The following is a 26533-nucleotide window of genomic DNA, read 5'->3' as shown; positions in this document are numbered from 1 at the left end:
GGTGCCCCTTGCCGCGTTGGGGCCCGGCGCAGGCCCCACTCCCCAAGCCTTCAGCCACGAGGCGGGACGGTGTGGGCCAGGGGCCTGTGGCGCGCAGATGCCCCTCGCCCCTTCGGGGCCCGGCACAGGCCCCCGGCCGCCCTGCGCAGAAGGAGGAGCGCCGGTTGGAGGTGAAGATGGTGCAGGCCGAGCTGGCGTGCAAGCGTCCCCGCTCCCACGAGCTGAACTGCTGGGCCCGTCCTGAAGTCCCTCCTGGGCACCGGCGCCATCAGGAGGTGCAGAGCTCCTGCACCCCACAGAAAAATGGACTCCAGGCCCTGGCAGCAGCCAGCCAGCCCATGGAGCCTCAGTCTTTGTGTTTGGCACAACAGGAGAGAACCCCCAAAAGCCACGGCGCTGGGCAGCAGACAGTGTGCCAGGCTGTGGCGGATGGTGTACTCCAGGTGCCAGAGCCCGCGGGGGAAAACTCAATGCTTCCTAGGAGCACCTGCAGCCAGCTGCTGGAGCAGAAAGCCCGTCTGGACCGTGTCCTGCAAGACCTGGAAAGGCAATGCATTGCCCTTGAGATGGAGAAGCGTCTCCTGAGAAAGACAAGCTCTCCGAATGCGTGCAAGGAGGCAGAGAGGCTCCAGCAGAAAATTGTCAAGCTAACGGCCTTCACTGAGCAGCTGAAAGAAAGATGCAGGCATCTGCAGGACACCATCAAGCCCCTGATGAATACTCCAGTGGCGCTGACCATCCAAAGCTCTGCTGAGGAACCATCCATGAAACCATTTTATCAGCAGGGAGCTGGAGAAAGGAGAGAGCCTACTGGAGCTTTGCTGGCACGGGACCAGCAGAATGGAGTCTCACAGAAGGCGGCCGAGGAGCTTCAGGCCCAACTGCCTGCAGACTATGAGGGCTCGTCTTGTGTGAGCACCCTCAGCCAAAGCTGTGAGGAGTTCCAGGAGAAGCTCACACAGATGACAGATGAAAACACCAGACTGGCTGAAGAAAATTCTCGCCTCCGTGGGCAGATGCGCTGGGCAGAAAAGGTGCAAGCTGAAAATGCTGACCTGAAGAGGCGTCTGACACAAGTGACAGGGGAGCGCAATTCTCTTATCCAAGTCACCCGCTCTCTTCAAGCCCAACTGAAAGATGCAGAGCGCAAAATGCAAGTCATGAGAGAAATAGCATCAAGTTCTCAGACACAAGTAAAAAGGAACTGCAAAGATACCCTGCAGCTGTTTTGTGCACAGGTGAGTGAACTGGAGAATCAGTTTGAGAGCCCCTCAGAGTCAGCTTGGGCAAAGGACAGTCCTGGGTCCGGCCTTCTTTCACAAGCAAGACAGAAGAACCGGTAGCAGGCAAAGAGTCCATCATCCTGCAGGCTCTGGGACAATGATCAGGAAAGCTTTGAGCATCCTTGTGATGGTCCCAGTGAGCAGCCTCAACTAGAGGATGGACATGTTTATCTCCTTTCACAGGTGCATGAAGACGGTCTGCCCAAGAGCTGGCAGACAACAGAAGAGGATTCATCCCCTCTAATTTTGCCAGGGAAGATTTAGATGACAACATGGAAGAGGAGAGCTGGGATGGTCCTTTTTGTTACATCTACGGTCTGTGTTGCAAATTTTGGAGGCAGCTAAAAAGGATGTCGCTGTGGGTATTGGGTGCTAAGAAGCACCAGAAGAATGGATTATAATAAACGTAGCCTGTTTGACCCACCAGAATATCTACAGAAATGAATTTGTAATTGGAAGTAATTTTATATTTTTTTTGGAACTTTTAGATTTTCTAGGATGGGGGATCTCTGGAGAGCAGCAGGGGCCTCCAGTGGGCCCCAGCAAAGCCCGCATAAGGCTCCAGGGCACTCTGGAGGCTGCTGAGGCTTTGGATTCCTTATAACCAATCTGAACACTCTTCACATATGAATTTTTACAATGTACATAACCTATTGGCTTTGGCCATGTCATCGTCTGTTACCATTCGCTTTTGAGCATTTGTACATTCAGACCCCACCATGCAAGTGCACTTAATGCGTGCTTACGTTATTTCATATGGAACTGTTACAGTGAAACTAGTGTGCCAAATAACTGCTCCCTTACATTTCCTTGTATATAATTTTTCTTTTAATTTTAAAACTGAAGTGGTGTGTTTATTCATGTATTTTGTTTGTATCTGTCGTGTTCATTTTCCGTGCATTTCTCATTTGTGGATTTAGAGATTGTAGGTTTCATGTACGCACACTGAATATGTAGAATGTGTTAAGCTAATACTGCTTCCCGGTCTTCCGTTACTTCGAGGCACTGACAAATAAGAATATCATATAGTTACTTTGAATTCATCTTTATAGAATTCAATATAGAAAGCAGTATTACTTATGCTGTTGCAGTATTAAATATCAGTATGTGTTGCAAACTTGAAATAAGGGAAAAGGGCAGGTATTTTCTGCGACAAAGAAATAGAAATGTTGGGTTTTAGTTAATCAGCTCACATAAGTGAAATGAGAGATCTCACAGATGATTTGGGAATGGCCAGACACTCTTGAGTACGCAAACTTGACACTAGGCATCTTACTCACGTTCCTAGGTTGGAATCCCAATTTAGGTTAGGAACGTAGATGATAATGGCAGGAAAGAAGGATAAAAGTCAGCGTTCAAAGCTGGTGACCTGTCTTCACTCACAACAAAGAATGGATTTCTCGTTTGTGAGCTTAGTTCATAAAATAGCAGGTCCCTCGTGGTTGCACTTCATTTAGTTTTCTAAAGGTGGATGGTATGAATCTGACGGGATTTTTGTAGAGGTTTCCAACCTCACCTGGGTTGTCTCAGAAGGAAATACAGCCCCTGGCTCACCTGTGGAGCAAAAGTCGTGCTCAGAAGAAAAGGCAGTGTGATCTGTGTTAAACCAGACATTGACTATTTGCTATGGCAGTATGTCAGAAATGTGGCTCTCACGTGTTTTGATGTACCCTACTAAGTTTTTGTAGTTATGTTTGGTCTTAAAAGACAAAGATACAAATAATTGCTTCCCCAGAGAATTAGGCTCTCACAGCACTGCCAATGACATTGAAGATCTCTCTCTTACGTTCCCTGCAATGATATGTTAACCAGTGCTGCTGCATCAATGTCAAGATACTGGGAGTTTTTAAATTTATTTATTTACTATGGTGCTTCAGTGTTATTTGTGCCAATATGCTCGGCACCTTTCTCCCCTCAGCTATCGTCGTTATGGTTCGCATTTTCTCAACTACTGATTCTTTTTCTTTCATATCCAGACACAGTTACTTCAGTCTTTTGTTTACATTAGATCATACATTTGTTACTGCCTGTAGTCACTTCTTACACGATCATTATCAAAAGAATTTACCCATCCTTTTATTGTTGGGAATTTGCAAAACAGCCATCTGTTTATTAAGAGAGCCTCCCTATATTCACAGATGCAGCACTGGTTTCCTTGAAACCTTTCAAAGGTATCTCGCTTTTTAAAGTTGGCTCTTGCTCTGGGAAAGATCACTACTCTCTTTTGGACTAAAATGTCCTTCTAATAATTGAATATCAGTCTTTTTCTGTGCAAAGCATATACTCATTGCTGAAATTCGTGATGGGAGAGAAAGCTTTCACACAAACTAGGTTTCTAATATGAAAGTCACACTGGCAAAGAGATAAAAATGGGTAGTACACTGATCTTTTCCAGAACTAAATACAGAAGTCAGGTCTGCAACCTAATCTTCCATTAGTTTTTTTGTCTCTCTCATAGGTAGCATGTTTCTACTTTCACTGCTGGGAATGGGTACAAATTTTAACTCTTTTTCAGATTTGGGGTTTTTTTTGTTCTGTTGAAATCAGATGAACAGGAAGAAAAGGCTGAGGTTTTACTGCCAACCCCTTGAGTGTACATTCATGATGTTTGCCGAAGCAGTCTATTTGTGTATTTATACTTCTCCAGGTTTTGTTTGCTTTTTTAACTATTTCTAGATGCTAAGCTATGCAACGTGGTTTCCATACACTCTTGCCCTCCAGATATTCATCCTCTGTTCATGTAAAGCAGTTCTAACAACTGAAGCAGCTCACTGGTTTTCTAGCTAGTGAAAATACATGCTGTTTTTATAGCTTCTGCTAAACGCTCCTGCTGCTGTCTTTTTGTATCATTGTCTGTGGAACAAATGAAGAAAGCAACCTTATTTTTCTTTAACTTTTTACTGTGAACTTCTAAGAATAAATGTCTCTGTACTGATCCTTACCTTTGTTTTGGTCAAGAAATCTTCGTAATTAAACCCCTGTGACAGCTTTCCAGAGGTGAGGGCTAACAAAGTAATTTATTCAGCAGAACGGGTCATAGAGAGAAGATAAGTCAAAATCTGACTCTCAGCCAAACTGAAGCCCATGTACTCCAGTACCATGAGTGAAGCCAAGAAATTCTACCTAAGCCGGATTCCAGCCAGAGAAGGAAGTCTAGATTGTCTGGTATGAAGGATAATTAAAATAGGATGCCTGAAACATACAAAAGTAAAAGGTTTTCCTTAATGTGGAGTTGGGAATTGAGAAAATATAATTACACACTCTAAGAGAGCTCTAAAAAGCACTTATTTTCATCTCTGTTAAAATGAAAGCACATGAAGTAACTAAGACACTACGTGCCTTTTTTCCCTGTGCAGAACTCTGGTTTCTCACAGAACATGTTCACATGGCAGCTGGCCAGTGGTCTGTGAACTGCTCGCCACACTATCATGCATGACTTACTTATTAAAAGCAAAGTACTTTCCTTTTGGGAGGGAAATAACTGCTGGGGAAACAAGCCATTTTAAAGAGGACTGTTGTAGGGAAAAGAAAATAATGTATTGGAAGAGTCCTTGATCCTGCCTTTCTCCCTGTTATGAAAACCAAACCATAAACAATTCAGGTTTTGGAGTAATGCACAGTTACACAGCCATCTGCAGCCCAAACCATCTGTGATTTGATATTTAAAGTGCAAGAGCCTGCATTATTCTGAAACCAGAACATCTGCAATAGTGAAGCTTTAAGCAGTTCACACTTTTACCAACATTAACCAAAAAAAAAAAAATTAAAGTTGTATCGAACAAGGCAACTTGTATTAAATAGACTATTGTTCCATAATGTCCTTTACATTTAGTATATGCCTTTGGGTCTAGATAATCATATGGATAACAGAAGAGGAAAATGTCGTCCTTTCGCTGGTTCACTGTATGTCTTAAGTAAGTTCCTGATGTATGAAAAGATTTAGATGAGCTGAGTGAAAACAAGCTGCTTGCAATACCTGGAAGGAATTTTCAGACTTGCCAGAGCTACTTTAGGAACAAAACCCATTAATCCTGGCTGTCATTTTTAATCTTTGAATTGTGATATCAACAGATCTGCATAAAGCTGTTCTAAAAGGACTCTCCAATGTTCAGGTCTCATCCATTTACTGCATCCTGTAAAGGTATCATAGGCTTGGATTAAAGCCATTCAAGAAGCAAGGGACACCAAATTTTCATGGCATGAAATGTGGAGGATGCAGTCCTCCACAGTATAAAACCGTACTTCAGCTTTATGGTTCTGGACTATCCTTCGTCCTATTCCTCTTCTTCTTTTTCTTCTTCTCATTTAAAAACTTTGTGAATCTCTCTCAAAATTCTTAGAATGTATTTCAGTGTTAAACGATGAGAAGAAAATTATTTTCTGGCTCAGTTCTAGGGGATCAAACTGTCCCAGTTCATTTACTGAAGCTGTAGCTTCAGGAGCTGAGGAGTAGTAACAAATTGTTACTAGAAGATTTTCTCCGAGAGTGCCATAATGTGATCTTCATTTATATTTGGTACCACTTATATTTCCTTTTCTTTCAAAATGTGTCTGTCTTGAAAAACTGACTCAAAAGCCTGTAATGCATTTATGTGTTAGTAAAAAAAGTGGAAGAATATTTGCAGAAACTTCTTGAAAGTTGTAATTTGTAAGAGATGTAAGAGAGTTTTGACAGATACTTTTTTTTAGCTTAAGGTGTTACTGGAAACGCATATTCTCATGCATATGTGTGGGGATTTCGCTGACTCTCCCTAAGCTCACAGTAACATGGCAATTTGGACTAAGCATCAACAGGGGCAGGAGAAAGTTACAAGGTCGCTCGCAATGAGATGGATGTTGTTTTCTTTTTTCCAATGTATACAACTAAATTTGCTTTGTCTTGTTAGTGTTACCTTGAAAATGAATCATGTATATTCTTGCTTTGTATAATACTGTTCTCTCAAACCTCCTCTGTGTTATACATGTATACATGCACACACACAAATGTGTCTGACATAAAGTTTTCTGTTACGAATCCCACTACCTAAAAACAAGTTATATCTGCCGCTGCAAAATACTAAGGCTGACTTACTGGTGCAAGTGAAGCTGGCAGGAGCTTCAACATTAACTTCAACAGAATGAAGTTATGTAAAGCTAAGGTGAACTGCAGTACGAACTACATAATGATCATCATCTCCACTCATATCACTTCGTGTAGAAATCAAACCTGTTAGTTCAAGGTCCCCTGTGGGCAGCTGAAATGAACATACTTCAAAATGGAGCTTCCCATCCACCAGACAAAGTGTAAAATCTAGAAGAATGTTACATGTCCATGGCAGCACTTGGTGTTTGATGGCCATCATAGTGCAGCAGTGATGCATTCCTATAGGCACGGTGTTTCAATAAAACTTTGACTCAAAGATCAAGTAGGAGCTAAGATTTCTGAACTATGTTGCCAGCTCTCTGGTCACTGACTTTGTATGTCAATTACAACCTTAGAACAATGTTGTCTCATCATTACCACTGTTGTCTTCCAGGACTATCCTCAATACATCATGCCCAACCAAGAAAAAGTGACCCCTTGAACGGTGTCAAATAACAAGGATGACCTATAGGCTTCATTTAATCTTTTAATTTCTTTCATGCTTCTCCCACTACCCCTTTTCATTCTTGAGCTCCAAAATGTCTTTCAGTGTCCTTGCGAAATCTGGGGGAAAAGGGCTTTATTTTTGTGAGACCCGGTTTTGTTTTTTAATTTGGGCAGGTCACTAAGGACCAGTCCTTATTTGTGTGGAGGCCTCTTACTATCACTTTAAAGCATAAAGCAAGTTTAATATGAGTGACATGCTAGCCTTCCACTTCCATATTTAGCAAACAGGAACATCAGTAGTTCTTCCAGTCCAGTCTTCCTGTGCCTTGGTGAATTCAGATTCTAACTTCATGAGGACAGAGGACACCTGTTTACATGGTGTTGATACAACACGTGGACAATATGGTGTCTCAGGCTCTGCTGAAATCTTTAAGCACTACTGTAATATCCACAAGAATTATTAGATTTGCTAGGAGATGAGAGAGAAAAGGGCTCCTCGCGCTTTCTCCTTTTTCTTTATGTAAGTGCATGCTTAGACTGTGATGATTCTGTCCTAAAGAAAAAGATGCATGATATGCACAAATTGAACTTTTGTCTCACATAACCAGCTTCTGTAATTTCCATTTATGTGAATAAATACATCGAAAGGAGTAGACAAAACATACATCTCAGTTAATATGTTTATACTGCCACTAGTGGGGCAGTGGCACTAACTCAGCATGGTAAAAAAGCATTGGTTGTATGACTTGGCAAGCTATTCTAGAAACTTTACAAGTAGGTTTTGTTTTTTTTTTCTTTATGGAAACATAAACAAACTCATTTCTGTTTTAAACTACTAGCAATAGGATAATCCTTACAAAAATACAGTGGCACATCTAGTAGTAAAGATTTAGACAGTCCTGTAAATGCTTAAATTAATGGAAAAGCCATCATAAAATGTCATACAGAATTTTAAATTATCGTGGTTTATAGATATTATTTATAATGTTAAAGCCCTGATCTGGATAAAACTCACTGACACAAACTCTGTAAGAGCTGACTTTAAGGCTTGGAGTACAGAGATCTCGTTAGGTTATACAGAGAGAAAATTAGGAAGGCAAAAGCCCAGCTGGAGCTCAACTTGGCCACTAACATTAAGGACAACAAAAAAAGCTTTTATAAATACATCAACAAAAAGAGAGCCAGGGGGAGTCTCCATCCCTTACTGGATGTGGGGGGGAAAGATGCAACCAAGGACGAGGAGAAGGGTGAGATACTGAATGCCTTCTTTGCCTCCGTCTTCAATAGTCAGACCAGCTACCCCCAGGGTGCTCAGCCTCCTGAGCTGGAAGATAAGGATGGAGAGCAGAACAACCCACCCATAATCCAGGAGGAAGTAGTCAATGATCTGCTTCTGCACCTAGACGTACGTAAGTCTATGGGGCCGGATGGGATTCACCCAAGAGTACTCAGGGAGCTGGCGGGAGAGCTCACCAAGCCTCTCTCCATCATTTATCAACAACCCTGGTCAACAGGGCAGGTGCCAGATGACTGGAGGGTGGCTAATGTGACGCCCATCTACAAGAAGAGTCAGAAGGAGGATCCGGGGAACTACAGGCCTGTCAGCCTGACCTCGGTACCAGGAAAGATCATGGAGAGGATCATCTTGAGTGAGCTCTCATAGCAAGTGCAGGGCAGCCAAGGGATCAGGGTTGGCCAGCATGGGTTTAGGAAAGGGAGGTCCTGCTTAACCAACCTGATCTCTTTCTATGACCATGTGACCCGCCTGCTAGATGCGGGGAAGGCTGTGGATGTTGTCTGTCTGGACTTTGGTAAGGCCTTTGACACCGTCCCCCACAGCATTCTCCTGGAGAAGCTGGCGAATCATGGCATAGACAAGTGTACTCTTTGCTGGGTTAAAAACTGGCTGGATGGCCATGCCCAGAGAGTTGTGATTAATGGGGTGAAATCCTCTTGGCGGCCGGTCACCAGTGGTGTCCCTCAGGGCTCAGTTTTGGGGCCAGTTTTGTTTAATATCTTTATCAATGATCTGGATGAGGGGATTGAGTGCACCCTCAGTAAGTTTGCAGATGACACCAAACTAGGTGGGAGTGTTGATCTGCTTGAGAGTAGGAAGGCTCTACAGAGGGACCTGGACAGGCTGGATCGATGGGCCAAGGCCAACAGTATGAAGCCAAATGCCGGGTCCTGCATTTCAGTCACAACAACCCCAGGCTTGGGGAAGAGTGGCTGGAAAGCTGCCCAGCAGAAAAGGACCTGGGGGTGCTGGTGGACGGCCAGCTTAACAGGAGCCAGCAGTGTGCCCAGGTGGCCAAGAAGACCAACAGCATTCTGGCTAGTATCAGGAATAGCGTGGCCAGCAGGAGTAGGGAAGTGATCGTGCCTCTGTACTCGGCACTGGGGAGGCCTCACCTCGAGTCCTGTGTTCAGTTCTGGGCCCCTCTGTACAAGAGGGACATAGAAGTGCTGGAGCGTGTCCAGAGGAGAGCTCCCAGGCTGGTGAGGGGTCTGGAGACCAGGTCATATGAGGAGAGGCTGAGGGAGCTGGGCATGTTTAGCTTGGAGAAGAGGAGGCTGAGGGGAGACCTCATTGCCCTCTACAACTACCTGAAAGGAGGTTGTAGAGAGGTGGGTGTTGGCCTCTTCTCCCAAGTGAATAATGACAGGACAGAGGAAATGGTCTGAAGTTGCGGCAGGGGAGGTTTAGGTTAGATATTGGGAAGAATTACTTTACTGAAAGAGTGGTCAGGCACTGGAACAGCCTGCCCAGGGAGGTGGTTGAGTCACCATCCCTAGAGGTATTTAAGAAACGTCTAGATGTGGCACTTTAGGGCATGCTCTAGTGGCAGAGATTGTAGGGGTTGTAGTTTTTTGAGCTTTTTTTTTTTTTTTTGGTGTGTGTAGGGTTGGACTCGATGATCTCAAAGGTCCTTTTCAACCATGAAGATTCTATGATTCTATAATTCCCTCTAATTTCTGGTCTTGGCAATATGGTTGCTTCCGTTCTCTGAGCCGTGGAGAGGAACAGGCTTGTTCAGAGACACAGTGAGGTCTTAGGCGTGCCAAATTGTCTTCTGCAGATATCCCTCTTTCTCCACCCTCCTCCTTCCCCCATCTCATTCTTTCCTGTGTCTGGAGTCCAGGATACCTGTTTTACTAAGCTAAGTGTCTTCGTGTCGTGGTTTAACCCCAGGCAGCAACTAGGACCATGCAGCCGCCTACTCACTGCCCCCCTCCCCAGTAGGTTAGGGAGAAGTGGGAAAAAGGAGGGGAAAGGAAAAAAAAAATCATGGTTTGAGATAAAGACAGTTTAATACAACAGTAACAGAAGAGGAAAATAATAATTAATGATAATGATAATAATGATGATGATGATTATGATGATAATAATAATAATAATAGTAAAAGGATATACAAAATAAAATAATACAATGCAAGTCACTCTCACCACCCTGTGATTGGTTGCCCAGGCTGTCCCAAGCAGTGATCACAGATCCCTGCCCCCTGGCCAACCCCCATTTCTACACTGAGCATTGTCTATGGTATGGAATACCCCCTGGTCAGCTTGTCCTGTCTATGCTCCCTCTCAGCTTCTATGGGAAGCTGAAAAAGACTTGACTAATATAAACATTGCCTAGCAACAACTAAAACAGTATGTGTTATCAACATTGCTCAGCATTCTTCTCATGCCAAATCTAAAACACAGCACCTACTAGAAAGAAAATTAACTCTGTCCTAGCTGAAACCAGGACACTTGGTTAATTGCTTACACTTGAGAGAAATTTACTTAGTGTCAGGGTGCAACTCCTACTGGAGAAGTAATTAAAAGTTCAAAGTCACATTACATTCTTGTTATGCCCCTATGCATGGAAGTGGTCAGTCTATAGAAGTGCATCTATTAAATATGCAAGCTAATAGCAATTACTTTTTTACTTACAGGTTAGAGATTTCCAGACATCAAGTTAAAAACTAGGATAGGGGAGCATAGACTCATGCAAGGAACTTTTAGAAAAGGTATAATTCAGCACCTAACAAAGAAAGAGGCTTATTTTCGTTGGCATAGACCACATCCTTCTGAAAAGAAATGTGTGTGCCTCAATCTCGTTTAAAATATTTCACACATGTTTTAAAAAAGAAAAAAAAAATCTAAAAAAATAAAGAATCTTGGTATTTATCTTTTAAAACATACAGAAAAGACTCTGAATCAGATATTTTTTGGTTATACCACCAGTGCCTTGAGGTAGTTAAAGTGCTTGCAATGTGCTACATTCCATTCTGCACTAAAAATAACATGTTAGTTCTGGGAGGATGAGGTACCCTCTAGGCAGTAGGATAAGCAATTATGTCGGGGGCAAAAAAGCACCAATCAAAATGTCAGGACATGCTCTTCTTTTTGCAGTTGTTTTTATGCTATTTGAGAAGAGTAAAGGATATGAAGACCTCCTGAGTGTACTTGTAGATGCGTATTTTTCTTTTCTAGCCATCTGATTATCATATCCTAAATGTATATTTTGGGTCTGCTTTCCAGCCCAACTATAAAAACATAACATATATTTTTGCTCTCTAGTACCAGCAGCCTGGGTGATTTTGAATCTACAGACACACATATGTGCAAACCATTTCAGAATCATAAAAGTTTTCCTCCATTTCGGATCCTGCAAATATCTTTGTTACATATACATATGTGAATGCAGGTGTACACACACACCCACACACAATAAACTTGTCAAGTATACAGATTTTTTCAAAGTGCCCTGATTTTTACAAGTTGCAGAACGATAACAGATCCCTTTTAAAATCAGGCCAGTTTTATGTAAGTGCTGAATATATTCCCAAAGCTTGACAATGTGTGTGCATGCCTTATAAGAATATTGTTCTTCATAAAAAAAATCCTTAAGTCCTTAACAGCTCCAGCAGTGCCTCTAATGAGCTTTCTTGTGTTTAGTACTTTTTTTTTTTTTTTTCACTGAGCGTGTCTTAATTCCACAAGATTATTTTATCCATTGTCAGTAACGAAATGATGTGGAGTACCTGCGTATCTTGTTTGTAATGGCAGTGGACTGTCCTAAGAGAGCAAGCCCTACTAGAGACTTTTACTTTGGTGACCCAAGTGCACTACATTCAAATGTAAGTCCTTTTGGCCTCTATCCTAAAATTACTGCTCTTTAAGTATAATGTTGCTTGGTGTTCAAGATGATGGTCACTGATATCAGAGGAAAGCCTTCTGCAGCCCTTACCCTCAGAAACCCTAGTTTCTGGGGTAAGGATGGCTTCTGGTAACCCATGTGTCACTTCTAGATCTAATTATATCGGTATCAATGTCACCCGATAGTAGAACCAAGGCACTGACAACTGCTTGGCAGTTTTTTGTAAGCAACAATTGATATAATTTCACTATCTATGTTTCTGGTAAAAAAAAGGCCAATATTGAGCTTAGACATTTTTTATGAAGCTTGCTGAGGAAGAACCTGTAGGCTACAATAACAGCTGTACTGGGTTAAAGCAAAGGTCCCCATGGTTCAATATCTTGTCTGTGACGATGGCCAGTAAAAGATGTTTAGGGACTAGCATAAGAACAGAGGAGGCACATAGTGACATTTCATTCTGCAGTGATATTTCATACTTGAGTGGTAGTCACTCTCCAGGGATTTGGGAACTTCCAGTATCCAACACAGTGTATCTTTGTCTAGTAGTTCTTGATGGATTTTTTCTTGCATGTGTTTGTTAAATCTGTTTTCAAGTCTGTGTATTTATTTAGCACTTACGGCTTGTGGTAGCAAAGATAAATTTAACGATGCACTATGTGAAAAAATATTTATTTTTCTACTTATGAATCTGCCACTTGATTATTTAATTTGATGCCCCCTAGCTCATGATGTACAGTCATTCCAGTCAAATGCTTCCTCAGTGCTCTCTCCTTCCTACCGTGCCTGTTATTACTTCCACTGCATTCTCTCTTTGTGCATCTGTACACGCAGCTTTAGAATCTGACCAAAGTTTCTTTTCACTGGGTAAGTCTATTTGAAGTGATCTGCAATAGCAAGCAAATATGGCAGTTTAATGCATCTTGGAAAAAGTAATCTTTAATATTCATTACAAACCCTCTCAGTTTTTTTCTAAGTTAAGTAAATCAGCATGTAGAATTACTAGGACAGAATTTCTGTAACATCATTATTTCCTGGAGATAATTTTCTTTTTAACAAGAATTCAAAATATCTAGTCCATAATAGAAAAAATACTAGCAAGGCAGTCTGAAATAATCTGAAGTCTGGTCTCCCTGCATGCAGCTAGCTTGCTGATGCTTTACTGGTACTGTTTTTCAGGGATTTCATCTTTTTGCTTCCCTTTGTCTCCATTTGCTCTCCCCAGAGGCAGTTTAGTATTTGAAAGCAAGTTGTTTCTAGGGGAAGTCCAGACCATTCAGGTACAGTCATTATTCATTCAGAAGATAGTTTTGACCTTACTCCTGTTAATACGAAGGACTCTCGCTGTCCTGGCGATGCAAACAGACCTATTAACAACTCCTTTATTCAGTGAGGAGCAAAACTGTACTTCCCTTTCCCTTTCCCTTTCCCTTTCCCTTTCCCTTTCCCTTTCCCTTTCCCTTTCCCTTTCCCTTTCCCTTTCCCTCCCCTCCCCTCCCTTCCCCTCCCCTCCCTTCCCCTTCCCTTCCCTTCCCTTCCCTTCCCTCCCCTTCCCTCCCCTTCCCTCCCCTTCCCTTCCCTTCCCTTCCCTTCCCTCCCCTCCCCTCCCCTCCCCTCCCCTCCCCTCCCCTCCCCTCCCCTTCCCTTCCCTTCCCTTCCCTCCCCTTCCCTTCCCTTCCCTTCCCTTCCCTTCCCTTCCCTTCCCTTCCCTTCCCTTCCCTTCCCTTCCCTTCCCTTCCCTTCCCTTCCCTTCCCATTAGCATTGCACAGGAAAGAGCTACAAAGCTGAAACCTCGTCTGGTGCTATCTTGCTGCACCCCATTCTGGGATGCTGAACACGTTTGGTCAGAACACACTGCCGGGGCCCTGTGCCTTTCACCCAGCACCGCCAGGCATTCCGCAGATCTAGGAAGATGCCAGTGACAATTTCAGCAGTAGCATCACTTCCTAATTTTGTGCCAAGGTTTCAGCATTAAAGTGGGAGTTTCAGCATGGGGATTTTTCACAAACATATTGTGAGAACAAGGTGTTATAATTGGTATATCTAATTTAAACACATTGGGCATAAAATTATATATATATATATGTGAATGTGTGTGAAAATCTACGAGCTTTTTAAAGCCTAGTTAGATTTACTTGCCTCCAGAGTATTTTTATTCTGAGGACAGAGCTTGAGGTAATTCCAAATGGGAAATAAGTACAAAATAGAATAAAAATGAAAAATTACCTTTTCATTATATCTGATCCCATGTAAATGGATTTTTAACAAGTGGCAGGAAAGATAAGTGTCAAACACATTTTATTAACAAATGAAAAGTACAGTAATGGTTCCAAACTGAATTTTAAGTACTACATAAAATGCATGAAATCCTTCTTTTCATCATAGAGCAAAGATAGTAGACAGTTAACAAAATTCAAGTTGGTCCTCCATTCCCATGCTATATGCAGAGCATTTAAAGTAGTGCTATTTCAAAAGTAGTAAACTTTATAGAGAATATGTCCATTTCTGGAAAACAAGCTGTCCTTTCAAGACCAGAAAATGTGGTCATCTGGAATACTGTTTCTGCCAGACTCTTTCCTTTTTTAATAACTAAGAAAGTTTTGAAAGTCTCCTGAAGGCTGTAGCTTCCACCTTTGGGTTCTAGCTCTTACCTCATCTATCTACTGTTTTTAAAAAAAACAATATCAATGGATCACAAATTCTGGCTTATATATTTGATGCCCAATGGTGAAATAAACACCTAACTATTAATTCACAAGTTGCCAATCCCTTGTATATGCAATACGGTATTATTTGTCAAGAAAACACATTAAATTCAAGAGTGCTTCTCTTGGATGAAGGTTCTATTGTATGAAATAGAGACCTTTGACAATTCTAGTCAAAGATCATGTTCAAAGCACACACTTTTCAAGGAGGAGAGATGGGAGTCAGATTTGCTGTGAATGTGGGAATAGCAGTAACAAAAATAAAAATGTAAGCTTCTGCTGCTTCATTTGTATCACCAGGGAAGAAAATGATTACCTAGCTTTTATATCACCAGGAGCTAATCTAACCTTTATTTTTTGTTTTATTTGGTTGATACCTAGGAAAAATGCAAGTGATTCTCAGGGCACGTAGGTGATTCTAGATGTTCCATCCTCTGAATTAAGGGACTGTCCTGTAGCTCTTTGGAAGAAAAGAGAGGGCTTGTGTAGCATTACTTCTTATTTTGATAGCAGTTGGCTCCTTGAAAGTCCATGCTGTGATTGCCTTTGGGTCCTTTTGCGTCACACAGGTTTGCGTTGCCTTTCCTGAACGGTGTCTTAGGCCCATAGGAGCTTGTGGATCTATACACTTGTGTACACGTTGTATATAACCTTGTGCTTATAAAAAGTAGAAGTCTGGCCTTTGCATGAGATTGAATTTCTTGTTCAGTCATTAAAAAAAAGCTATCTGCTTAAAAGGATTAATTCATTATATATTTACTGAGATTTTTAGGTACCTGAGCGTAGGTCGCTCACTTATTTTCCACTTAGAATTCAGAGGACTTCTCCTTATAGTTCCTCAAGAATAGATCAGGCACTCTTTTAAAAACAATGACAGAAGATGAGAAAGCCTGCCTGTTTTTCCTTCATAATACCCAACGAGTGGGAGAACTATTTCAGAATTAAGGGATAATTCTTACCCATATCTCCCCTTTTAAAGAAGAAATCCATCACCACAAGAACACAAAGAACCATCCTCATCTCTTGTGAAAGGGAATAACAGAACACAGGAATCTAGCCCTGGCTAAAATTTCATCAGCAAACTTATGTGGGAGAAAGGGCAGCCAGTAACACCAAACTGTCTTTTTTTTTCATCCGTTCCAGTAAAGAAGGTTTCTGAAGTAATTAGGATCAGTCTCTGTGTCCTCCCAGTTACCACACACACAGGTTTCCTCTGCATGTCCTTTGGTTAAATTGAGTTTCTGTGTGAATGTCTATACTGAAGAAATACTCTAAAACTGCAATGAATCTAAAACTCAGGCCACCTGTGTCACATTAAATGTACTGTCTCTGGTTCAAAAAAAGCAAACAAACAAACCACAAAAAGGCAAGGGGCAGATAATTTGTGCAAAGACAAACTCTTTCCTGTTTAAAGAAATATACTGGATTCTGGCCTTAGCTACAGCTATGAATTTTTTGTCAACTTCAGTTACATTTTCTCAGTGCTAAGGATATTTGACTGTAGAAATTAGTCCACTGCGTGGGTTGCAAATACTCACTTACACCTAAGTTATATTAATTAACTTCTCACAAAATCTAACAGAGCCCAGTAATGGTTTGAATGAAAGTACAAGTTATCAAGAGATGGCAGAGGCACATGCACAGCCGTGAAACTGAAGAGCATAATTATCTGCTGTTTTGCGGTTCATAGCTATCACCAAATCATAGAATAATTGAAAAGTTAAGGTTGGAAGGGACTTCTGGAGACCATCTGGTCCAACCTGCTGTTGAAAAGCAGGCCATTAGATGAGATTACACAGAGCCTTGTCAGACCAAGTCTTTAATATCTTTAGTGATAAAAATTCCACAGCTTCTCTAGGGAACTTATTCCAGTGATTTTCTTCATAGTGAAGAATTGCTTTGTTCTATCTAGACAGATTTTTTCGTGAAGCAAATAGTGCTCTTTGTCTCTTGTCCTGTGACTAAGTCTCCTTGTGAAGAGTGTGCCTCTATATTCTCTAGAGCTACCTTACAGAGAAGATCTTGTTGCCCCGTCTATAGACCCTCTCCAATTTTCCAATCCCAAAAAAGTCAATTACATGAAGATCAGATCAAGTGTACGGCTTCATGCATATTTAGCTGAATACATTTAATGAAACAAATCCACATGATAATGGTGTTTATAGTAAAAGCACTGGAAACAAAAAAAGCACTGCGCACTGTGGTTGATGTTTGCTTAGCGTGTCCTGTGAGTAGACCAAGAATAATGCTTTCATTATCACATTTGGTACTTAGGTTAGGGTATTTTTAGGAAGATTTATCTGGTGTCTCATCTGAACTATATTCCATGTTGCAGGTGAAACATTCTTCTCCTAGCTACAGTGATCATGAGTAGATTATCCTTCTTGTCTTTGTAGAGATCCTTTGTATGTTAGAAGATATTATTATATTGATCTGTGCCAGAGAAGTACCCCTTTACAGGAATGTCCGTAGACACTGCAGCACACCTAAAAAGAAGGAAACATAGGTTTGCATTGCCACAACCCGCAGAAATGACATGAAACTTGCTGCACAAGCACCTGCATTCACGATCTGTGACAAATATAATTCAGCATCGACACCTAGCTGCTTCCACCTCAAGCAGCGCTCACAAACTCATAGGGAACATATAGGTTGGGTTTGGAGTCTGGAATTGTGTTCACATAGCATAGCTTTGTTTCCTGTCATGCAGATAAAACTAAGTAGTAAATCAAGTTGGATATGCCTTATGTCTGCACCAGTTTAGTGGTGATCTATCTGGTGTAACACCCTGGACGATGCATAGATCAGCCTATACAAATCACAAGGAATAAAGGGTTTGTCTGTATGGATCAAATTCCAGTCTTCCTATACTTCGGTATTAAGAGGGCCCAGGTCAAAGTTATATTGCTTTGTTAAACTGTGAGCAGGGACACACAGATTCTCTGCAGATTGAGTCTTTTGTCCCTGTGACCTCACTGCTCTTCAGCATTTTATGTACCTCTCACTGTCTGCATCCTGATAGGAAGTCAAGATGATGACTTCCTCGGTCAGTCACAGCCTGCTTCTCTGAGTCGCTTCAGCTCTTTTTTAAGTAAATGGGAGCTGCCTGTGGTGAGAACCTTTGAAAGTCTGTCCGCAATTATCATCTCCCAGATTGGCTCTATTTTTCTGCGAACCCAGCAGGGCAGATGAAGTTGTGTGTCTTGGCTATGTGTGGGTAAGCGCCATTTACAAAGCTACCTCCAGGAATCTTCCTTTGTGCGGGGTCTGGCATAGGTAAGCAGACATAAGAGTCTCTGAATTGACCTGCAATGCTACTTCCTTTGCTTCCTGCACAGAAGCACCCTTTCAGGTTGTAATGAATTTTACCCTGACTCTTGGAGATGAACATGTCGTACCTAGTCAATATTGAATGATTATGTTTGTACAAGAGCAGAATTCATACATCTTGTGCTTTTGTTCACTTGAAAATATTTTCGTTGCTTATTGTTCATCAAATATACAGTTCATAACAGATAATGACGCCTAGTTTAAGTGAAGTCTCTTCACTGAAGTGAAGCAGTTTCCTCTGATGAAATGGAGCATGTAATGCATTTTTCTATTGTAGTGGATATTATTTTGTGACTCTGTAACCTTTGTATGGAAATAAAAATATTTCTGCTGCTTATCCCAAGAGAAAAATAATTGATATGAAAATGATAAAGCTGCATTTATATGTGAAAAAGCTATTAAAAGAATGTTTATGCATGTTAGCATTAGATTTATGTTTCATGTCCATTATCTATTGTAAACTATCCATCCAAAAATGTACCTACCCCTGAACTGTTTTAGAATAAGGGTGGGGTTTATCTTCTCTAAAATAAGCCATTTTACCTTATCTAAACTACAGCATCTTCTCTAAGCTACTAATTTAGCTGATCTATATCCAGAGAGAGAGAGAGATGTCCAGGACCTGCTGTCTGTCCCTAAAGCTGGTTGCCCGGCACAGCCTGGCTTCTGCATACAGCTAAGTTATTTTCCCTTTCCAAAACTACCTGCCACTTAAATAGGAAGTATCCATACTGCCTACTGGAAATGTCCCCAGATGGGATAAGCCCCAGACTGTGCTCAGGCATGATCAGGGAGGGTGCTAGCTGGCCAAGGCCAAAACTGTGCAAGCAGCCTTGCTAGCAGTGTAACAGAAATGGACAATCTTATTCCGGTTCTTAGGCCCATACCCCAGTACATTACTAGTATAGACCTAGCCTTATACTGCCTCTACATTCGATGAAGGAGTTACCCTAAGGTGATATTCCATCTTGCTTGTCTGTCTTACGTGTTTGTATGTGATGAGTCAATATCTGGAAATACCTTTTTCAGTTAAACATAGGAAGTGCCTAGATGATTATACGATGTACTTCCCGTTTGGACAACTGTAATTAACTGAGAAGAATACCATCATAGATGCTATGGCCAAGATTCATCCTGCCTAACGCTGGGAATCGCACATCTGATTGTTCTTTAGAACATACTGGATTCGAGTTCCCTTCTTAGCCAGTGGAAAAAGATAAACATGTCTGAAAGATATAGACGGCCCAAGATCTGAAGTGACCTCTCCAAGTGCCTCTTCGTCACTTTTGGCTATAAACAGAGACAAAGACAATCATAACTTAATTAACTCACGTAGGTACCTCAGTCTGAAGGCAAGAAAGTTGAGTCTGGTCTGGTAAGAACATTCCTGGGGCCCTAATTACACACACCAACTGTGCGTAATCTCGGATCTCATATTTTTTAAAATGGTATAATTCTTGCCACTGCAGAGCAGAAGATTTGGAAATATGGCTGAAGTCTAATCAATGTAGCAATGTTTGCCTGAGTCTGTAGACAGTATGAGGTAATAGCTCTGAAAAATTCATCTTATTTATCTCAGTTAATCAAAGGCAAACTCTCTGACATGCTAGATTCCTGTCCTCTATTAGATAAATGGACGAAATCTTAGCCAAATTTTGCTAGAGGACTTTCATACCATTTGAATTGCAATCACCTCTTGTCAGCAGCATTTGTTGCTGAAGAACTGATAGGAGCTACAATTACTGGAAGGGAGTTATTTAAAAACCCACATTTGTGAAACCTTACTCAATATCTTATTAATTTGCAAGAGTTTGTGCAAAATTGAAGAAAAAGTTATTTAAATGAACAATTGGGAAATAGAAGTCACAGCACCAAATCATACTACATACAGCATATAAACCCTATGACACAGAAAAGTTGTTTATTAAAAAAAAAAAGTCTTGTGCGTATGAGAAATATACGTGCAATCTTGTTTCTCCATCTACCAGGAACTTTTTCAGTTTATTTTACCCTTATATTATCAACAGTGCGGTCTCTACTGTGAATGCCAGCACCACTGTAATCATATTTTTTGGTACATTTCACTGAAAATTCCCCAAGGCAGCGCAGAATGTGGTTAAAATCAATTTAGGTTCTGTTTTACAGTCCCTACACAGGAGAATTTTTTATCGCTTGCAATGTCCCCATTTGTTTAGGTGAGCCCGAAGGGCAAAATTCGCAACTGGTACGTGTGGGCAGTTAACTAAAAGAGGAGAGGAGAGCAACCTCAAGCCTTAACCCCTTGTCGGTGCATGCCGCTTAACTGTTCCCTCACTGCTGGCTCTCTCCGGTAGCTCCAGCTACGTTCTCCCAGACAATACTTTGATGCAGTTCAGGGAATATTTTAATTGAGGGACTGCTTTCAAAGAAAGAACGGACAAGGCCTTCCCAGGCTGGACTCCAAGCCACACAGCCCTACAGTGCTATCCCACCTTCAGCCGAACTCACAAGCTTTTTTCCCGCTCAAAGTAGGTGTTACACAACCCAAATGCCAGAATCCTACAGAAGTGCTGCTCAGGGGAATTGCTCGTAAAAGCACTCACCTTGTTTCAGGTGCCTTGAAGAATTGGAAAACCTGTAGAAAAATAACTCTTATAATTATGCCTCAGGGCCATGACACAGGGCCTAGAGGAACCAAGAGCCAAACATTACGAACTATGGTTGAAGTCAGCGGGTACCATCTGACCTTAGGCAAGGGGTTAAGCCCTTGGCAGTCTTTTATATAGCACTATAGACATACTAATAAGATCTACACATCATAAATACTGCTTTTTAACACTGCGAATGTTACTTATACCCAAATTCGATTTGCAATTTTTTTTACCTTGATTTTCAGAATGCTTTTTACCTTCCGTTTTTTCGTGGTGCAGTTTGCTCAAACAAAATTGAGCTTTTACTTCATTGTCAATGGAATTGCAGGTGTAAATAATAGTAACTGAACAGCTGATTTGAGTTGAACTTTAAATCAAATGTAGGTACAAAGATGTTGATAGAAATTGATGCCAAAGCTGAGTGTGGGCTGTGAAGGCTTACCCATATGCATATATTCTTTTAGTATAGCTCATTCATGTCCAAAAATTTGCCAGACCTATGCAGTTTCAGAATAATAACAGAAAGGAAAAAAAGTGGCTTGTTTAATCTGCCTTTCTGATTTTTAATTGTTTCATTTGCATGTCATTTAATGCTGATTACTTGGATTTCATTCAAAGTTCCTTTTGACAAGCCAAAGGTGATGGTAAATCTAAGAATCTGGATAAGTAAAAAATTCTGGAAAACTGTTGGATGGGTGCTGGTGTCAGTTTGTAATGTCTTTCATCCCCATGCATTTTCATGCTCAAAGTGTTCAGTGTTGGAGCACATAGCATATCCTGCTAACAGTATAACACAGATATTGTACAGTCACTTTATTCTTCAAATACAACCCCTAAAAGAGATTTGCAGTGAAAAATGTTGATGTATAGCAGTGCACTATAATGTACCAAACAATATTAATTTAAAACTATCCTGTAGGGAGGCCCCCTGAACTTTCTTAAAAGGTTTGAACTTTTCAGTCACCATGAAATTATTCTGGGCAGCTGGCCAGTTCCTAAATAAACTGTGTGTACATCACTAGCAAAGCTTTTAATTTTGAACATGATTGATCTCTGCCTGCTATGAAAACTGTCAACTAAAATGAAAGAGTTAGAGCATTGCAGTAAATTTTTCATAATAATTTAATTTCATTGAAATATTTACAGAGCGTTTAAGTGAATTTCACATACACTTGTCTCACAGGCCATAAGAAAACTGAATCTTTCACACTTTACATTTTGCACATTACTGGCTCTTCTTCCATGATCCGAATTAAATGAATAGAGAACATAAGAAAAAGTTAGGAAGGGTAGGTCTTAGCCCTTTGGCTATGGTTAACTCTGTTTCTCCTCTGGCATGTTCTCACCAAGGTTTCAATCTCTTAGAAACTCAATGAATATGTTAAATTTTAGCTTTCCTTTTGCTTTGCCAAGAACTTTACATCCGAGGATGTTTCTGTCTCTAAATGCAAGTTGGTGATACTAAGAGGTACTCACTTTAGTTAGCCCTTTGAACTATTGAAGCGGTCTTGTTCATATTACCAGCGCCCAGAGCGCTTCCACGTTCCGGGCTGGCAGCTCCCACCTGAGTCCGTAATGAGACCTCCGCATTTGCAGGCACTTCCAATGTCCTGCTTCCATAGAAGGGGATGTAGGCTGGAGGACAGGCGTGACACCCCCCTGCATTCACCTGAAGATCTGAAGTGCACTGTGGCACGTCTCTGCTGGGAGGGAGAGCCTGTGGGAATGCAGCTCTTCTAATCAGGTCCTGCTGCTTGTCTCACTCCAATGCTTTAATGCTTTTTCAGCAACTCTAGTCACTGCTGTCAAAGAAGTTGCAATATGCAATTTAGAAGAACTCCTACTTTCACCCTGATCACGCTCACAGTGATAAGTATCTGGGTGACTATGGTACCACAATGTTTTAAGATAAAAAAATTAAGAACCACCGTTTATTGCCTTAGTCTCCTCTTCAGGTTCTACACAACACTGTGTGGCTCAAGTACTGTAATGTAGCGTATTTTTTTATTATTTTTAAATGTCACCACTTCCATTTCTGAAACGCAGATGAGAGAGCTTTAGTAGCTGGCAGGGGTGGGATGGTTTATGAATAGGACCAGTGTGGTTACGTGGGAGATGCCAGCTTCCTGCCGGCAAGGCTGTTATCTCCGGCGAGGCAGTGATTGCTTTTCTGACCAGCCCAGCACAATTGTCTGACCACAGCCAGGGTGCATCTGCGTCAAAGAGCTAACCCTGCCCCTTTTTCTCACTGGTCATTACCTGCTGTCTCTTTTATTCCCCCTGCCTCTACCCCTGTCTTCCAGTTTCACCACCATTCATGCTCCATGTGTGTATTTAGGACAGGTTGTCTTCAGTTTTAAGGGCCCAGATCTTAATTACACTAAAGCTGGTTTTAGCAATCACTTATTTTTGTAAGGAAGCCTTGCAGTCACAAAGAAATTTACGGCTGAAGCTGCATTAAGGAGCGTGAATGAGATCACCACGCATTAATGCCTGGGCTGCGCCATGGGAGAGAATCGGTACGGTGAAGCAGTTTCTGCTGGCACCACGTTCACAGCAGGGTTTTGCTTCAGAAGAGATTCGGTCTCACACTGGGCATCGTGCCCCGTCACACATGGGGTGCGAAGCCACTCTACGGACCGGTTGTTGGTTCCGATCCTTACACCAGTCTCAATGGCTGGAGTGCATTTGCGTGTCACCAAGGTGGAGCTTGGGGTTTTGCATCCTTCAAAAAGAATCTCGTTTTCTTACCAACACAGCTCATGTACTAAGCCGGCAAACGGCAAGTGCTGGTGATTGGGGGATTCACTTCAAACTGCTCCAGCCCAAAAGGCGATATGGTCATAATGGCTTTCAGGGACAAAAAAACCCCACACGGTTATGCTGTCTTCACCAATAAGTCTGCCGTTCTCACAGCCGTCTTTTGTATTGATCTAAGACAATTATGTTTACAGACTAGGGAGAGCTTGGACTTCAGGGACCCATATCTGAACATATTATTCAAGCTACCATTGGAATCCCAAATTAACATTTCCTCTTTGCCACTCCTTGCCATTTAGGTACTATTTGGATAATTTCTTCTGGTTTAGGGTCAGAGCAGACAGCTTTCTGTATGTATTGCGCCATCAAATCTGTCCCTGTAAACTCAAGCACCGTGGAAATAGACATAAATTCCTTCTGTGGCTTTACAGGAACTGTTCGAGCAGCCACAAGAGAATTTAGGCAGGCCAGGCTGACAGAATGCTCCCAGTAGGCTCTTTTGGAGCTGGAGATCGAGGGCCACGCAGAGCAAATCAGACCAGTGTGCATTTCCTTGCCAATAGTAATAATAGTAAATAAAACTAAAAATCATAGACAAAATGTCCTGATATTTTATTTTGGGTTTAGCTGTTACTAGAAACACTCTGCATCATCACTGCCACATTTCAACATAATCGTGTACCTTTAAAAAAATATAAGTGTTTGTTATGCAGTAAAGAAAGTTGAAATGTAAAGGTTTTGAGCAGCAATACAAAATAGGATTTACGTCACGTGGAGCAACAATTACACCCTAAGTGCATAGAGAAGAACTCAGTGAAGCTAAATGCCTCGTGCTCCCCAATATGTGATATTATCACAGCATGAATAATTGGAGATATTCTGTAGAACTGCTTTGACTTTATGTTATTTTAAAGCCTATCTTGAATCATTCTCCTGTTTAGACAGGGGATATTGCTGTCCCCTTGCTTGCCTTTCGAACTGTACAGTTTCCTGCTTCCACGATCTCCCTGGTTTGTTCTGCGCTGAGACTTCAGACAGCACTGCAGTCCATCATGTGCTCTCTGTTCTGTATACTGACTTCTGTGAGCAGGAGTTCATAGCTGTAAGAGACATTGTTTGCCCATGCCAAAATCTGCATATTTATGCAATGATTTCTTATTAAAAAGCAAACCAGGAGAAACTGGAAACCTTTTTTCCCCTCTAAAAATTACCCCTTCCTGAAGCTTCTCAACAGTACGATGTTGCAGAAAAGCCCTGTTAGATTATCCAGTTCATTTCCTTGTCAGTGAGGGATTTCTTTCTGCAGTACTCTGGCGTTTCAAAGGTTCTGTCTAGTCTGATTTTGGAATGATGAGGCACTTCCCTCCAGAGACCTCACTGAACACTCAGAGATTTCCTTGTGAGGGTAGTCATCTTTATTCTTAGCCTAAGAATTCCCTTTCTTAATTTCATCCTATATTTCATCCTCTCATTCCTATATTTGAGGTACTCTATCATATTATTGAAATAATTAGTTTTCAAATATTTCTTACATAAATCTACATTGTCTCCCCTCCCCTTACTTTGTTATCAGTTACGGTAGATGTAGTATAAATATTGGGCACCTTGTCTTTCCTCTGCTTTTTTCTCCTTTGCCCCATGTAGCTCTGCCCTGGTTTTCATGGCTCTGTTCTGCACTATTTTGGCTTGTCAGTGTGAGACTGATTGATAAAATGGTATTTAGAAGTGAACGCATACCCAAGTATGGTCTCTTCAAAGCAGCATGGAGAAGAGCTGTGGACTTCTGTACCATTTCTAAAACTATAGAATGTCTAACCAACAGAGATGGGTTGAGAACATAGCCTTTGGCTGGTAATGTAATTGGTGCCCAAATTGGCCTTTTGATGCTGTATTGAAGTACAAGTTCTTGTTTATTTTATGCTCTTATTCTTACTCTAGAATTTTTTCAGTCTGTTATTTCCTGCTCCTATTTCTAAATCTGTCCTTTTCCTTGTCTGCCGTGGTATTTGCAACTCTTCATATTTTAATATCAAGTGAATTTCATTAATGTCGTAATTTCTTCCTTTTAAGGATCATTAATGAAGCAATTAAATAGGACTGGACATAACAGAGATTTATGCAATATTCCCCTTCTATTCTGACTCAGTGCTTTACCATTAATCATTAGTCTTTGTGTGCAGCTCTTCAAACAGTTTTCAGTCCACATGACAACTTAGATCCAACCGAATATGAATTGATTTTCAGCTTAAGCCGCCCTACGGCTGGCAGTGGTGATGTTGCGGATAGCATGACGGTGCAGCAGAGCAGTTGTTCCTCTATAGCATGCTGTGGGAGCATGCATTTCACTAGGCTGCGCAAATGAGAGTTAAAACTCCATTCGACCTCCTGGGCAATTGCCCCTGGTAAAAATCTATAGCTGATGTCTGTCAGCAGTGTTCCCTGCAGGTGCTGATGGTGAAAATCTGTTTTAAAATGTGGGCTTCTAAGCCTTACTCACAAGCAGGTGGGAGAAGGAGAATTGAAATCATCTCAGTTACGTCTCTGCTTATTGACACAGTATGCAATACACATACCATTAAAAATAAATGTAAAAATTAATTTCAACGATCCTTTTTGACTTGGTATTTTGTTGCAATGACACGATTGAATTGCCACTATAAGGTAATCAGAATTCAGTAATCATATCTCCATATCATATCTTTTTATTCTTATATCATTAGATTTAGCCATCATCTGTCCACATAGATAGATGTATATGCCTTTTCTGTACTTAGATGTGTGATATTCCATGGAATAACTGGTTTTGGATACTTCTAAATGCAACATTTGTTAGTGATTTGCTGCAGCTCAGTATCAGAATTGCTGATGTGGATGGATTCTTTTGAGTCTTTTGTTGTTACTTAGAATACTCATGTAAATGTAATTTTCCTGTTATTTTCATTTTCTGAGAGCTGGATTCCTTTAAAATTGCTCCCTTTAAAAATGCTATGTTCTATTTGAATGTCGAAGAGCTGTCAGCATATACAGAAAGATGCGCCTAATAAGAAATCATGGGTGTTTATTTGCTTGATAAAGTGTTAGGGATCTGTGAAGAAAACATAGAAATAAGCA

At 41.2% G+C, this 26533-nt stretch overlaps 1 protein-coding gene across 2 annotated transcripts in view; it reads left to right on the top strand.

Annotated features, from left to right (window-relative positions):
- Window positions 1–26533, top strand: part of NALCN (sodium leak channel, non-selective) — a 239167-nt gene that overhangs the window by 148811 nt on the left and 63823 nt on the right. The gene's annotated exons all lie outside the window — the stretch shown is intronic.

The sequence above is a fragment of the Chroicocephalus ridibundus genome, chromosome 1 (genome assembly GCF_963924245.1).
Source record: "Chroicocephalus ridibundus chromosome 1, bChrRid1.1, whole genome shotgun sequence".
NCBI lineage: Eukaryota > Metazoa > Chordata > Aves > Charadriiformes > Laridae > Chroicocephalus > Chroicocephalus ridibundus.
Note: the sequence above shows the minus strand (reverse complement) of the source record. Positions and strands in the feature narration are given on the sequence as shown.